The sequence below is a fragment of the Anser brachyrhynchus genome (assembly GCF_964034855.1).
Source record: "Anser brachyrhynchus genome assembly, chromosome: Z".
Classification (NCBI taxonomy): domain Eukaryota; kingdom Metazoa; phylum Chordata; class Aves; order Anseriformes; family Anatidae; genus Anser; species Anser brachyrhynchus.
The window spans coordinates 36,332,641-36,345,114 of NC_137697.1; positions in this window are offsets into that span (position 1 = coordinate 36,332,641).

A 12,474-nucleotide genomic window follows, 5' to 3' on the forward strand; every position below is an offset into this window, starting at 1 on the left:
TCCATCCACCTATATGTAAATAGACAAGTACCTATAAAAGCCTGAAAGTCTCCCACACAGTCAAGTAAAATGATTGTCTTAAAAATAAGGCAAGAAATGCAGCAGCTTTGGTCCCTACAGTGACATTAACTTTGCCATCTTGTACAGACTGGGAGCAATATTGTCAGTGCATGCTAGTCTTTGTCACAAAATAGACAGGGTGCACCATAAGCCAAATAGTATCAGTACGAACCTACGTCTCTGACTTTCTAAACATTGTATTTTACTTGTTTGAACTTCCTTGAAAGTTAATGAAACTTAATTTCAGTGTGATCACCAGCTATGGAAAGAATCCTTTCAAGGGGACTGCTGGAAGTAAAACCTAGCTTTTGAAGGAGAACGAGGCCATATTGTCTGCAGCAATTTTTCTGTATGTGTTCTGAAGATAAGCTGTCTCTCTGACCACGGTCCTTGGTCTCACCTTTGCCTCACAGTTGTTATGCACAAACTAGTTCAGCATCAGGATGGAAATCATTTTATGGTTGAGATAGTAGGGTGAAGAAATAAGAGAAAAGTATCACCCAAAATGAAGATTCTGAGCCATTTCTGAGAACTGTGTCTCCTTGTCAGAAAATGTCTCTTTATCTGTAAGAGGAGATGGTTCAACTCAGCCTCAGGCATCAGACCATGCTTTCAGCTCATCAGTTTCAGGTCTGAAAATTTCATGCAGCAGTTTCAGTTCCCAGAGACCGTTCCCAAAATGTGGGATAAATCCCAGGGAAATGAGAAGAGAATAAAAGTGACAATGTAGCAGCTGAATCTGGGGCTCCTGTACATGGGTCCAGTGTCAGCCTGTCCTTAATCTTACCAAGTGGAGCTGTATAGCTACAAAGCTAGGCCACCTCCTAAAAAGAGAAAGAATAAGAGAAAGTGCTGCTCATGCACAACTTCAGCCCCACAAAATAGCCATCAGAGATATCAAGCTAGTATCTCAGGTAAGCTTTGTCTTTTCACCTGCATGTGTCAAAAATTAGCCTTCTGCACCGTACTTCATGTTCCCTGGAGTCCCAAGATGAACTATTTTCCTCCCTGAAATGATCACTTCACAATTATTCAGACTTACACGAATGAACTGAGCAAATCCTATCCAGAGAAGACATATACAGAAACTTTCAGAAGATTCCTCAATAGATTTTCACTGGAAGAAATGTACGTTTGTTTCAGAGTTCTTCATCTGTAAAGGTGAGTCACAGCATGCTTCAGACTCCAGCCAGATAACATATTGATCTTTGCTGCTCAGCCAGAGTAAGTATTTAGCAGTAAATTCAAGTTTTCAAGGGAAAGCACAGTAATTGTGCACACATGGTGTGATATTTAGAGGACAAGGTAATGCAAAAAGATCTTTTAATGAGCTTGAAGAAGGAAGAAGGAGCTCAGAGAAAGCAAAGAAGTTATACTTCAACAGTAACGCTTATTCATGCACTGTATCCTAATGAAATCTGCATGCCATTTATCCAAATGCATAACAAAGAAACATATAAGCAGTGGAAAGAATCAAATGAACAAAACACTTTCTAGCTTACTATGTACATCTCTCATGAAGCCAGCATCCAAATGAAAACAGAGCAAAAAGACAGAAAACTCTAATAGTATCTTCACATTAGATCATACATGAGAAAAAGTGGAAATGGCACCTAGTATTAATATACTTAGAGCCATTAGAAGATCTTACATAGAAATCTATTTTGATATGTGTGTAGGCATCATATAAACATATATTTATGCATGTGTGTATTTTTTTTAATGGTCAGGCAGAATTTTTCCTATTTGTGAATTTTAGCTACATCTAGTAATTTAAAATATGTTGCATAAAGCAATTTTGGATAGCTGCTTAACCTTGAAGTTATAATATTTCACTTGCCTTTGCTATGGAAGTTATAACTAGCATACAGTTTAGAATGCAAAACCTGAATTCTAGTCATAAACAGACACTTAAATTATTTGCAAAGCTACATCCATTTCCTTCAAGAACAATTAATAGGCAAAAACCTTGAATAATGCAAGTAGGACCTTTCTAAAGGAACATAAAATAACAAGGTCCAGTGAAAAAATCATTCATTTGGTGCTGAAAGCATGTTTCAGAGCAATACACGTATATTGTATTGCTTCTGCTTTTTGGCTAACTAATTCCATAAATAATGAATTTAAATTACACAATTAATTAGTGAGGCCTAGGGTTCAATGTGGAATCAATAACAATATTTCCTCTGTAATGCTTAAGGTTAAGATCCCCAAATAAACATTTAATTTATATTTTCATAAGGGAGTTGCTGTGTATATACCAAATGATTATTAAATGCTTTTACAGAACAAGAGATTAACTATATAATAGATGGAACATCTGTTAAACAGAATTTAATTCCAGTATCCATTGCTCTTAGTTTTTAATTCTAATATCCATTTCAAGGTACTCGACTTATCTTACAGGAGCTGTATTAATACATTTTGCTCAGTATGTAATTGTGATCAGCTATTTACAGTATAGTTAATAGCAGCCTTATAAGAATAAAGCTGTATGAATGGATGTGATGGCAGTACAGAAAGAGAAGTGTGCACAGAAGTATCAGTCTCTCACATAAAACATACCAAGGGATGATGTAAGGGTCTGCTCCATGTGGGACAGTCTAGAGGCAAGTCAGCAGATGCTCCTCAGCCTTGTACCTTTAGGATTTTGCCACAGGGCTGCACAGAAGAAAGCAGAAGCACAGCACTAAGCCAGGCTGTGGCAGAGTATGAACAGAGTCACTTCACAGGTGGCTTGCTCTGCTCAGTGGCTCTGAATAACGGGACAGTATTCTGTTTGCAAAAACCAAAGAAATTAAACAGAATACCTTCCACCAAGAAAGGTCCAAGAAATCTGTAGCTTGGTAAATGTCCCCTTTGTCCTTTAAAACACATCACCACCATTGCTCCTGTCCTAGCAACAAGAGTAGCTTTGAGCATCACTGATAAATGATGAAATAGCAATTAAAAAAATGAAGATATTAAATGATTTAACAACTGAAGAAGCTTTTTTTTTTTTTTTTTTTTTATGTAGAGATTGGAGCAACAAATCAGCTTACAGGCACTTAATCAGACAGGTGCTGCTGCATTTTAAACAACGCAGAATCAAGCTACAGATCTCCAGGACACGTTTAACTTTGTCTTGCGTTAAATTGATTACTAAAGATGTGGAAGCAATTTGTGTTAAATGAAAACATTTGGACATGGGTCATGGATCTGACTGCCCTAGCCAAATGGTTATTTCAAAATTGTCCACTGTGGGATTTCTTGCACTTACACTGAAGCATCTGATGCTAGCCCTTGTCCGGTGGAATACAGGGTTGGATGGAGCCAATATTCTTTTAAGTAGTGCCATTTTTCAGTGTTAATTGAAATTATCTTTTAATTAAAATTAATTTCAATCATTTAGCTAAGCCACCACCCACTTTCTACTCAGCTTTTCTAAAAAGTTCAGTACAGCCTAGTTGCTGAGACTGAATGTTAGAGGTAGAAATCTCTGTAGCATTTTAGATAAACAACCAACTCACCAAATATGAACATTTCCAACTATATATGGGAGTATCAGAATACTTTTGATAAAGAAGCTGAACCTTTATCTTAAAGTGCATTTGCAGGACATAAAATCTTTACCAAGCTGTGCGCAACAGAGTTTCATCACTCAACTTCAGTAACTTTAGGATTTACTGAGGAAAAACAAATGATTTTCTCAAGACGTTTGACTTAGCCTGTGGCAGAGACCCAAATGGTGTTCAGTTACACAAAGTCCCCATGCAAAGCCTGAATGACAAGGATATATTTCCTAGTGCAGCTGCTCCCTGGCCCTGGGTGAAGTCCTGGTGCTCCAGGTTTTCTCTTCTTACACTGAGTCAGCAAAATGCACCTATTTTTCAAAAGCTTCATGGACTTTCTTAACAAATGTTTGTAAAAACACCTCAAGGACATTTAAAGAAAGATAATGGAGAAATCTAGAGGATTACTGTTTCCCAAGTGCATTGTAAATGAACACAAATATTTTTGAGGACATTGACATTTTCACACACATACTGAATTGCTACATAAATCTCAGCTTAACCATATTAAATATTAAGAAGGATTTTTTTTCATTTAATTTTCCCTATTAAGTAGGAATTCGGTATACATGTGAAATTGTCAGCTTGCAAAAAAGCATTTCTGTTCATTTTTGACGGGTGTTTATCATATTACATTAGACAACAAAAGGGTCAGAGTCCAAAAAATAAACCATTTCTCTAAGGCATGCTTTGTGAGTTAGGATATTCTATTACCAAAAGAGGTTCCATTGCTCAGTTAAGTTCATGAATTCATCGATAAGTCACATACTGATAGGGTTTTGCAGAAAATCACATCTCAAATCTAAATTTAGTGGCATAAATCCTATGGCAATGAGGACTTGCCAGTGGTTGAGTCTTCAGTCCTGTTCATGTCTGTTTGCCAGTGTAACCGTAAAGGTGCGTAATTTGTCCACTCAGCTACCTCATCACACTCATGTGCTCTGAAGACCACTCTCTGTACCGAAAGACTCTGTACCTATATTGGTATAGATAGTCACATTTTTCGTGAGAGAAATTCTGATTGTCTTAGCTTATCATCTAGGAAGACATTCCCTTTGAATATTTTACTTATATATCTAATAGGTATTTGGGGAGGCAAAGGAGTGAGGGCTGTTGGAGTTCCTCTTTGATTTATTTCTGCTTCTAGCATGTTCTTTGTGATCCACAGCTTAGGCTTTCTTTTCTTATGTTACTATATTCAAACCTCCACTTACCTTAAAAAGGTTCTTAAGAATGACCACGCACATACACACCATTCTTTACATCCATACAAAGTGACTGAGGGAATAATTAATATGAAGGTTTTCATTCACTGTAAGGTTTTATTTTTTGACTATATCCCCACCAGTTACAACGGGATACACAGCGTATTTTCTGAACATATCTATCAATTATATAAAACCATAAATTTTACACCGTAGAATTCGATTCTGTAATAAATTCTTTCTACCTAGGGGACAGCTCATTTTATATTGTCTTCAACTACTGTATTTATGTTGGTCCTAATTTGGAGATACATCAATGAAGTTACCTAAAATAATCCCAAGATATTAAAATACATTTTACAAACTACTCAGGACGCAAAAAAAAAAAAAAAAAAAAGGTTCAAATTCTGTATCTGCCTAAAAGATTCATATCCACATCTCCCAGTAAAGCTTCCAACAAACATATTTTAAAGGTGTGTAGGACTTTCAGATTTTCCTAGTGATATGGTTCTCTTTGTACTAAATGTGAGGGATACATGGGAAATAGCAACAAGTGTGACTCAGTGGCTATGTGATGCCTGCAGGCATTCTGCCTGTTTTTTCATGAAGATACCTTACTTTTTTGTATGAAGGTGAATAAGTTTCAGTAGACAGATGGCAAGCAACCAGACCAACAAGTTAGCAATCTGAATTAGAAAAAAAAAAAAAAAAAAAAGGTATCCAAATTACATCAGTCAAAGAGAGATTTAGACTGCATCTCCTGTTTTCCACAAAAACTAGATTTTTTTTTTCTTATCTAGATGGCCAACTTCATCTTTTTGCTAAAAATTCGAGGGCAGCTCAACAACCTCCTTTTGCATTCAGGAAAATCTTTGCTGAGGAGTTCAACAAGCTGGCCTGTAATTAGTAAATTTATTTTTAAAACTGGAGAAATTATATTACCTTAAGATTTGTTAATCTAATGCTTTGGGATATTTCACTTCTAGAAATGATGAGGCTCCTTGGGGTGAACCAAAGTTAGGTCTGTTATAGCTGACTGAGTATGTTTTAATTTGTGTATGTGGAGAGCAGTAACTTAGCCTGCACAATTAAATAAAAAAAAAAAAAATGTAGGATAGAAAGTTGGTGCCAGGAAAGAAATGCACATGTTCTAACAAATCCTAACATGTAAATGGTTTAACCTGAATAATAATGCATATCTTCATTATTCATACAAAGATGAATGGGAGGAAGAGATAAAAGAAAATGTAATTTTTTCTCATATGCTTAGGATTTTTCTAAACAAATTGGTACAAAACACTCCGGATGTCATATCATGGGGACAGGAACTCATCAGATGTTTAGGAACTCTTTAGACTAATTCTTTTTAATTTTCTATTAAATTTTAAACCACTATGGCAAAGAATCTGAAATCTTTAATCCAAAGAAATTGCAAAACCACCAACGAGAGTTATAATCTCCAGCAGGGCTGAGTAAAGAAAAAGTAGGGATCATTGTTCTACTAAATGCACATAAAAGGGCTTGGATTTGATAGATGCACTGTATCCCTGTTATATACTTTTCTTTCATCAAAACACTTCAGTGTTCATCATGGGTCTTTTCATGCTAAAATAATAACAATAAACACAAAACACGATCAGCTACAGTAGCATTTCACACCACCCATCAGTTACAGAGCCTGAAACAGGAAGCACCATTTTCCAAATTGAAAATGTTTGAATGGGCTGTCAAAAACCCTCTCAGTAAATGTGTTCCATCCAACAGAAACAAACCCTGTGCAAACAAATCAAGTGGTGCAGAAATCCTTTGCACAAGATGATAGGCGAGGCCTCCATGCTGACACTGTATGCAAGCCAAGTTTTCATGTACTTTGATGGCTGACCTCCAACTCCTGACATATTCATTATATTCCAGCATGTTGGGCGCAGATTGCATTGAAGTGATGACAGCTACAAGACAGCCAACGAGGAATATGGGCATTCTGGCAACAGGTGGCCTTTCACTTGTACTGGGAAAGTTAATCTAGTTTATCATCAAAGTATATTATGTTCAAGGAGTGTCATGTTTTGAGAAGTCTAGTGACAGATCAAACAGAGAAAGAATTCTTCCACAGACTGTGACATTTTTTGTAGACCAAACATTTCAAACAGCTCTATTGTTTATGCTTGATTTAGGTGAGTTAAAAAGTTATTCAATTGTCTCAGGCTTTATATCGCTGGCTCCAAATTACAGTTTCTGTCCTATGACAAAAGGTGATGGAGGCATGCCATAAAGCATGCAGCTCTGGGACCACTATCAGTCATACACTGGGGAATGCCTGATTACCTCGCAAAAGGTGATTTTAGAAAGATAATACTCCTTGAGGAAAAATAACAGGAAGAAATACTTCTGAGAATGCACATGTCTTTGGTGCTGACAACCACATTAACTTCAAATCCAGTCCTGAAAAATCTTACCCCCTTGTCCACTTTCCTTATCTACTTCAACAGACTGAGGAAAATGATGTGTAAAATTGAAATCATGTCAAAGACTCATAACTCAAGTGGCTGATGTGAACTCTTAGTTTAATTTCTGTTCTGCTTTTGGAGGTAGGTCAGAGAAATATTGCACCTTAGTTAAAGTAAACCATTGATTTTACATGTGAGAATATAGCCACAGAGCTGACACCACTTTTTCTGTTGAAACTGTCTGGGGGCAGTAAAGTGTTTTCTAACTAAACAAAGATTATCAATAAAGTAAATCTGCCTTCCATGGAAATTAAAAAGACATATAGTCAAGAGATATGAATGAAAAGAGATGTCAAACCGAAAATATTTAAATCAGAATATAAAACCTGAAAATCCCATGGCAGTGTCCCAGAATTTGCAGTTTTAATATTCTAAATCACTTTTCATCTCTACTGACCTCTTTCTGGGATACAGTCTTAGCTAACGATCTTGGAAGTAAAACTAGGCAGATCAGGAGAAATGTGATCTAACAAGGAAACTGAGCCACCAACAGACCTGGCACACTAGCAGATCTCAGTCTAAGGCTACTGTAGGATACCATGGCAACATTTTCAAATCAAAATTTCAGACTTTCATATTAGGAAATTATTTCATAATTAGGAGTTGTCTTTGAGAACATGAACTATATTATTTTGAAGTGCAATTTTATGAGAGAATGTGTTCCAGAAAAGCACATCAGCCATGTCCTTCAGTCCTTGTGACCAGATTAGAACTAATCCAAAGACATCTATAACAACACATTTCTATCTTTCCAATAAATAACTTCTCAGATAACAGGGAATACAGGGATAACAGGGATAACAGGGAATAACTTCTCAGATAACAGTGCCTTCAAAAGATACACCCAGTATATTCTCAGGATTAATCTTAAAATATTTACTTTGTTAACAAGTGTATATGAACATACTGGCTTCTGATAAACAAGACCTGTCAAGTTAGACAGAAAGGCAAAAGAAAGAGAGTGAGGAAAAAGAGAAAAAGTGAGGGAAGGGAAGGGAAGGGAAGGGAAGGGAAGGGAAGGGAAGGGAAGGGAAGGGAAGGGAAGGGAAGGGAAGGGAAGGGAAGGGAAGGGAAGGGAAGGGAAGGGAAGGGAAGGGAAGGGAAGGGAAGGGAAGGGAAGGGAAGGGAAGGGAAGGGAAGGGAAGGGAAGGGAAGGGAAGGGAAGGGAAGGGAAGGGAAGGGAAGGGAAGGGAAGGGAAGGGAAGGGAAGGGAAGGGAAGGGAAGGGAAGGGAAGGGAAGGGAAGGGAAGGGAAGGGAAGGGAAGGGAAGGGAAGGGAAGGGAAGGGAAGGGAAGGGAAGGGAAGGGAAGGGAAGGGAAGGGAAGGGAAGGGAAGGGAAGGGAAGGGAAGGAAGGGAAGGGAAGGGAAGGGAAGGGAAGGGAAGGGAAGGGAAGGGAAGGGAAGGGAAGGGAAGGGAAGGGAAGGGAAGGGAAGGGAAGGGAAGGGAAGGGAAGGGAAGGGAAGGGAAGGGAAGGGAAGGGAAGGGAAGGGAAGGGAAGGGAAGGGAAGGGAAGGGAAGGGAAGGGAAGGGAAGGGAAGGGAAGGGAAGGGAAGGGAAGGGAAGGGAAGGGAAGGGAAGGGAAGGGAAGGGAAGGGAAGGGAAGGGAAGGGAAGGGAAGGGAAGGGAAGGGAAGGGAAGGGAAGGGAAGGGAAGGGAAGGGAAGGGAAGGGAAGGGAAGGGAAGGGAAGGGAAGGGAAGGGAAGGGAAGGGAAGGGAAGGGAAGGGAAGGGAAGGGAAGGGAAGGGAAGGGAAGGGAAGGGAAGGGAATCTTCAGTCTAATCCTTGTGTTACAAAGCAGAATCATGCCCACAGTTTCTAATTTCTTTGAAATTACAAAACAAAAAAAAATCATAATTTTTGTGGAGAGATGTCTAGTTTTGCTTCATGTTCTGTCCCTATTGCTCACATTTTGTCTGAATTCCTTACAGCAGATTTTACAAATGGTTTTAAATTTTAAAAGGTATTGTACAGCTGTCTTGTCTTTCCCCAATGATCGTGACTGCCAGGGACAGAATGTTTCGGAATTTTAAGATAATTTTATTGCAGAGTTCTTCCTAATTTTCTCTTTACTCCCTGTATCCAGTTACTGAGTAGCTGGGAACCCAAAATAACTTCCATTTGATTAAGCAAGTTTGCAAGTGTCCTGCACAAGGACATATGGTGGAACTATGTCATACAGTATTAACTAAGACAGAAGTTTAATAATATCAATTTGATTTTTTTCTTTCTGCTGTTTGATAGTAACAGACTTCCCATTCTCTGCTCTTACAGTGTTGCAGATAGCCTGTGAAAACAGATTTATGGAAAATAAGTTTTGTAACAGTCTCCTACCACATGAAAGGTCAAAAAAGTGGACCCAGCTATGAAGTTTTAAAGTCTCCATCTAGAGATGGCTGTTCTACTTCAGGAAAAACGCAAATATAAACTTAGATAGTTACCCTCTTTTAATTCATCAGCAAGATTTTTTCCTAAATTTTAATTTCTAATAATAATGATTGAACTTCAGAAAGATCAGAGGTACTCACTTGGAACACTTGAAGACTGAAGACTCTTGCCAACAGGGCAAAGAAATAGCACAGCTTTCAATTATGAGGAGCAACGCTTAGCCGCTGGTCTCTAACAAAAACACTCAGGAGCAGGAATTATGTTTCTGAATATTCCTCCTTTAAATGAACACTTCATGTGTTTGCTTAACCATAACTTTTGCAGCAAACATTTTAACCAGCAAGTTCCCCTGAGAGTGAGTTTGTAAAGTGAAACACTAAGGCTTTCTCTGGGCTAATTCAGGTCTGCTATTTTTTTAATATCTAGATAACAAAAAACAGTGTTATCTTACTCAAAAATCTTGACACCAGACAAAGCATGTTCACTGTTTCCTGTGAAGTACCTAGGTAAGGTCAGATCTGTGCCCTGCCTCTGCAGTTGACCTCATGTGATTTACTTTGTTCTAACTTTGAAAGTACTGTGTTTATATTACATTTTTCTACTAATTAGTTAATGGATAGTAGCTACCTGCCTGCAAAGTACTTCTTTGCCTTGTAAGGCAACAGTCAGAAAAGAAACTCATGTGATTCATCTGCTTAGGGATGCTATCTGACTGCATCAAGAGCCAAAAATGAGTGTTAGGCAACCATACTTGTGTGTCCTATTTTCCTGTTGCTGTAGAGATGGTATCAACAGAGAGGCACCTGCAGTGGCAATGCTATGCACTGGCACAAGTAAAAGCAAGCTCCTCTGATTGCACTGTGGGGCAGAATCCAAAGTTGCTTATATTTCACAGTCACCTGCATAAACAGTTGCAATGTGAATTGTGGAGAAAATATTTCTTTTCCCTGCAGGTATTTGTGATGTGTTTGGTTGTCAGTGTCCTCCTCACATTCCTACACTACCCATCCTGTATTTGGCCTATGGTAGATATTCACTCTTTAGAACACTATCTGAGAAATTTACCCTGTCTTAACACACATTCTTAGTCAGACATTGGAACAGGTTGCCCAGGGAGCTGGTGGAGTCACCGTCCCTGTGGGTGTTTTAGGAAAGGTTGGATGTAGTGCTTTGAGACATGCTTTAGTGGATGATACTGGGGATGGTTGGACCAGATGATCTTGGAGATCTTTTCCAACCTTAATGACTCTATGATTCTATGATTGCAGTCTTCTGCTGATGAGGTCATTGGCAAGTGTCTAAAACACTGAAGAGATTAACAAATCATATATCATGTAACTAAAATTCATTATAAAATATTGTTGTTTTGGAATAATAATTCAGAAAAATAGGAGTAATAAGCTTTTCACCTTAAAGTATACACACATACTGCCTATAAAGATGCAATGCAGGTATTTGAATGCATTCTGATGTGTCAAATGTCTACAGTAATTTCATGGCATGAGCTTCCAATGGCTTTGTGACATTGCCACTAATTTTTCTTATTAAGAAAAATTACTTCTACGTTCTATCAGGCCAATTTCTTGAGGTACGCACTAAGGAACTAGTGTACAGTAACTCAAATTAGGTACAACATGTCTCTGCTTAATTTACTTCATGCTGTTAATTGCCCATCTAGAGAGATTTTAATGATGCCACATTTAATAATCCAGATCTGCCTATGTATAAGCACACATGTTTAAACTGAGTGGAACTGATTTTGTTTCAGTACATGACTGGCAACAGTAACCTGGGAGTTTCATGTAACAGGATGTTGAATAGTCTGGTTTTTCACTAGTCTTCCTGCCAATAACAGATTGATAGTGTAGAAGGCTTCCCTAGGAGGCACTTCTTCCTGCCGAGACTCTTTTGTGGAGAGCCAAATCACTTAATCCCCAAGTCCTTTTCATTTTGCAATCCAGAACAAAGAGCTCAGTCACGTATAGTCATACACAATACATACTCTCAAAAGAGCTACGCTTCAGAGGCTGTTCCTATACTTTTTTCACAGCTCACCCTCATCTGTGGTTCCCTATCTTTTCCTGGAAAATAACATGCTTTGATCAGAATAAGAGGTACCTCCCAGCAAAGGAGCACTGGCAAATTGCAAGGGGTCTGGCTGGGGTAAGAATCTCCTGCTTATACACCAAAGCTGAAAGAGGATAGACATAAACATTTTCAAACTGCATCTCAATATCATGCTTAAAAGAGAATGGAGTTCTAAGTGGCCTGTTCCCATCTCTAAAGTTAAATACATATTCTGGTACTTGCTGAATTAGAGCTAAGGATATTATCTGTTTATAAGCTGCTTCACAAATTCACATTGGTAATGATTTCATTCATCTTTCAGATATTTACAACTTTCTTTTTGCTATCAGTCTGTGGGTGCAGTGAGGATCCCTGTTATAGTCTCTACTCTCCACACTCAAGAACTGCATCCCTCTACATATTTCTTCACCCAGCCAGCTATGTCCAACATAGCGTAGATCAGGGAAAATTAGTTAAGTAATAATTCCTGCTACTTTCTGCCACATTGCAAGATTTCAACCTACAAGAACATGTTTAGAAGATAAAAGAATGCATTTATAAACACAGATAAACTGCATTGATCTGTGCCTTTAACCTGCTGAGGGCAGAAAAATTGTTGACTTTCTTTACAGTATGTTTCATCACTCTTGAAGATGAAGACTATGCAGAGAGAAGCATTTTAACTATTGCATGAGGAA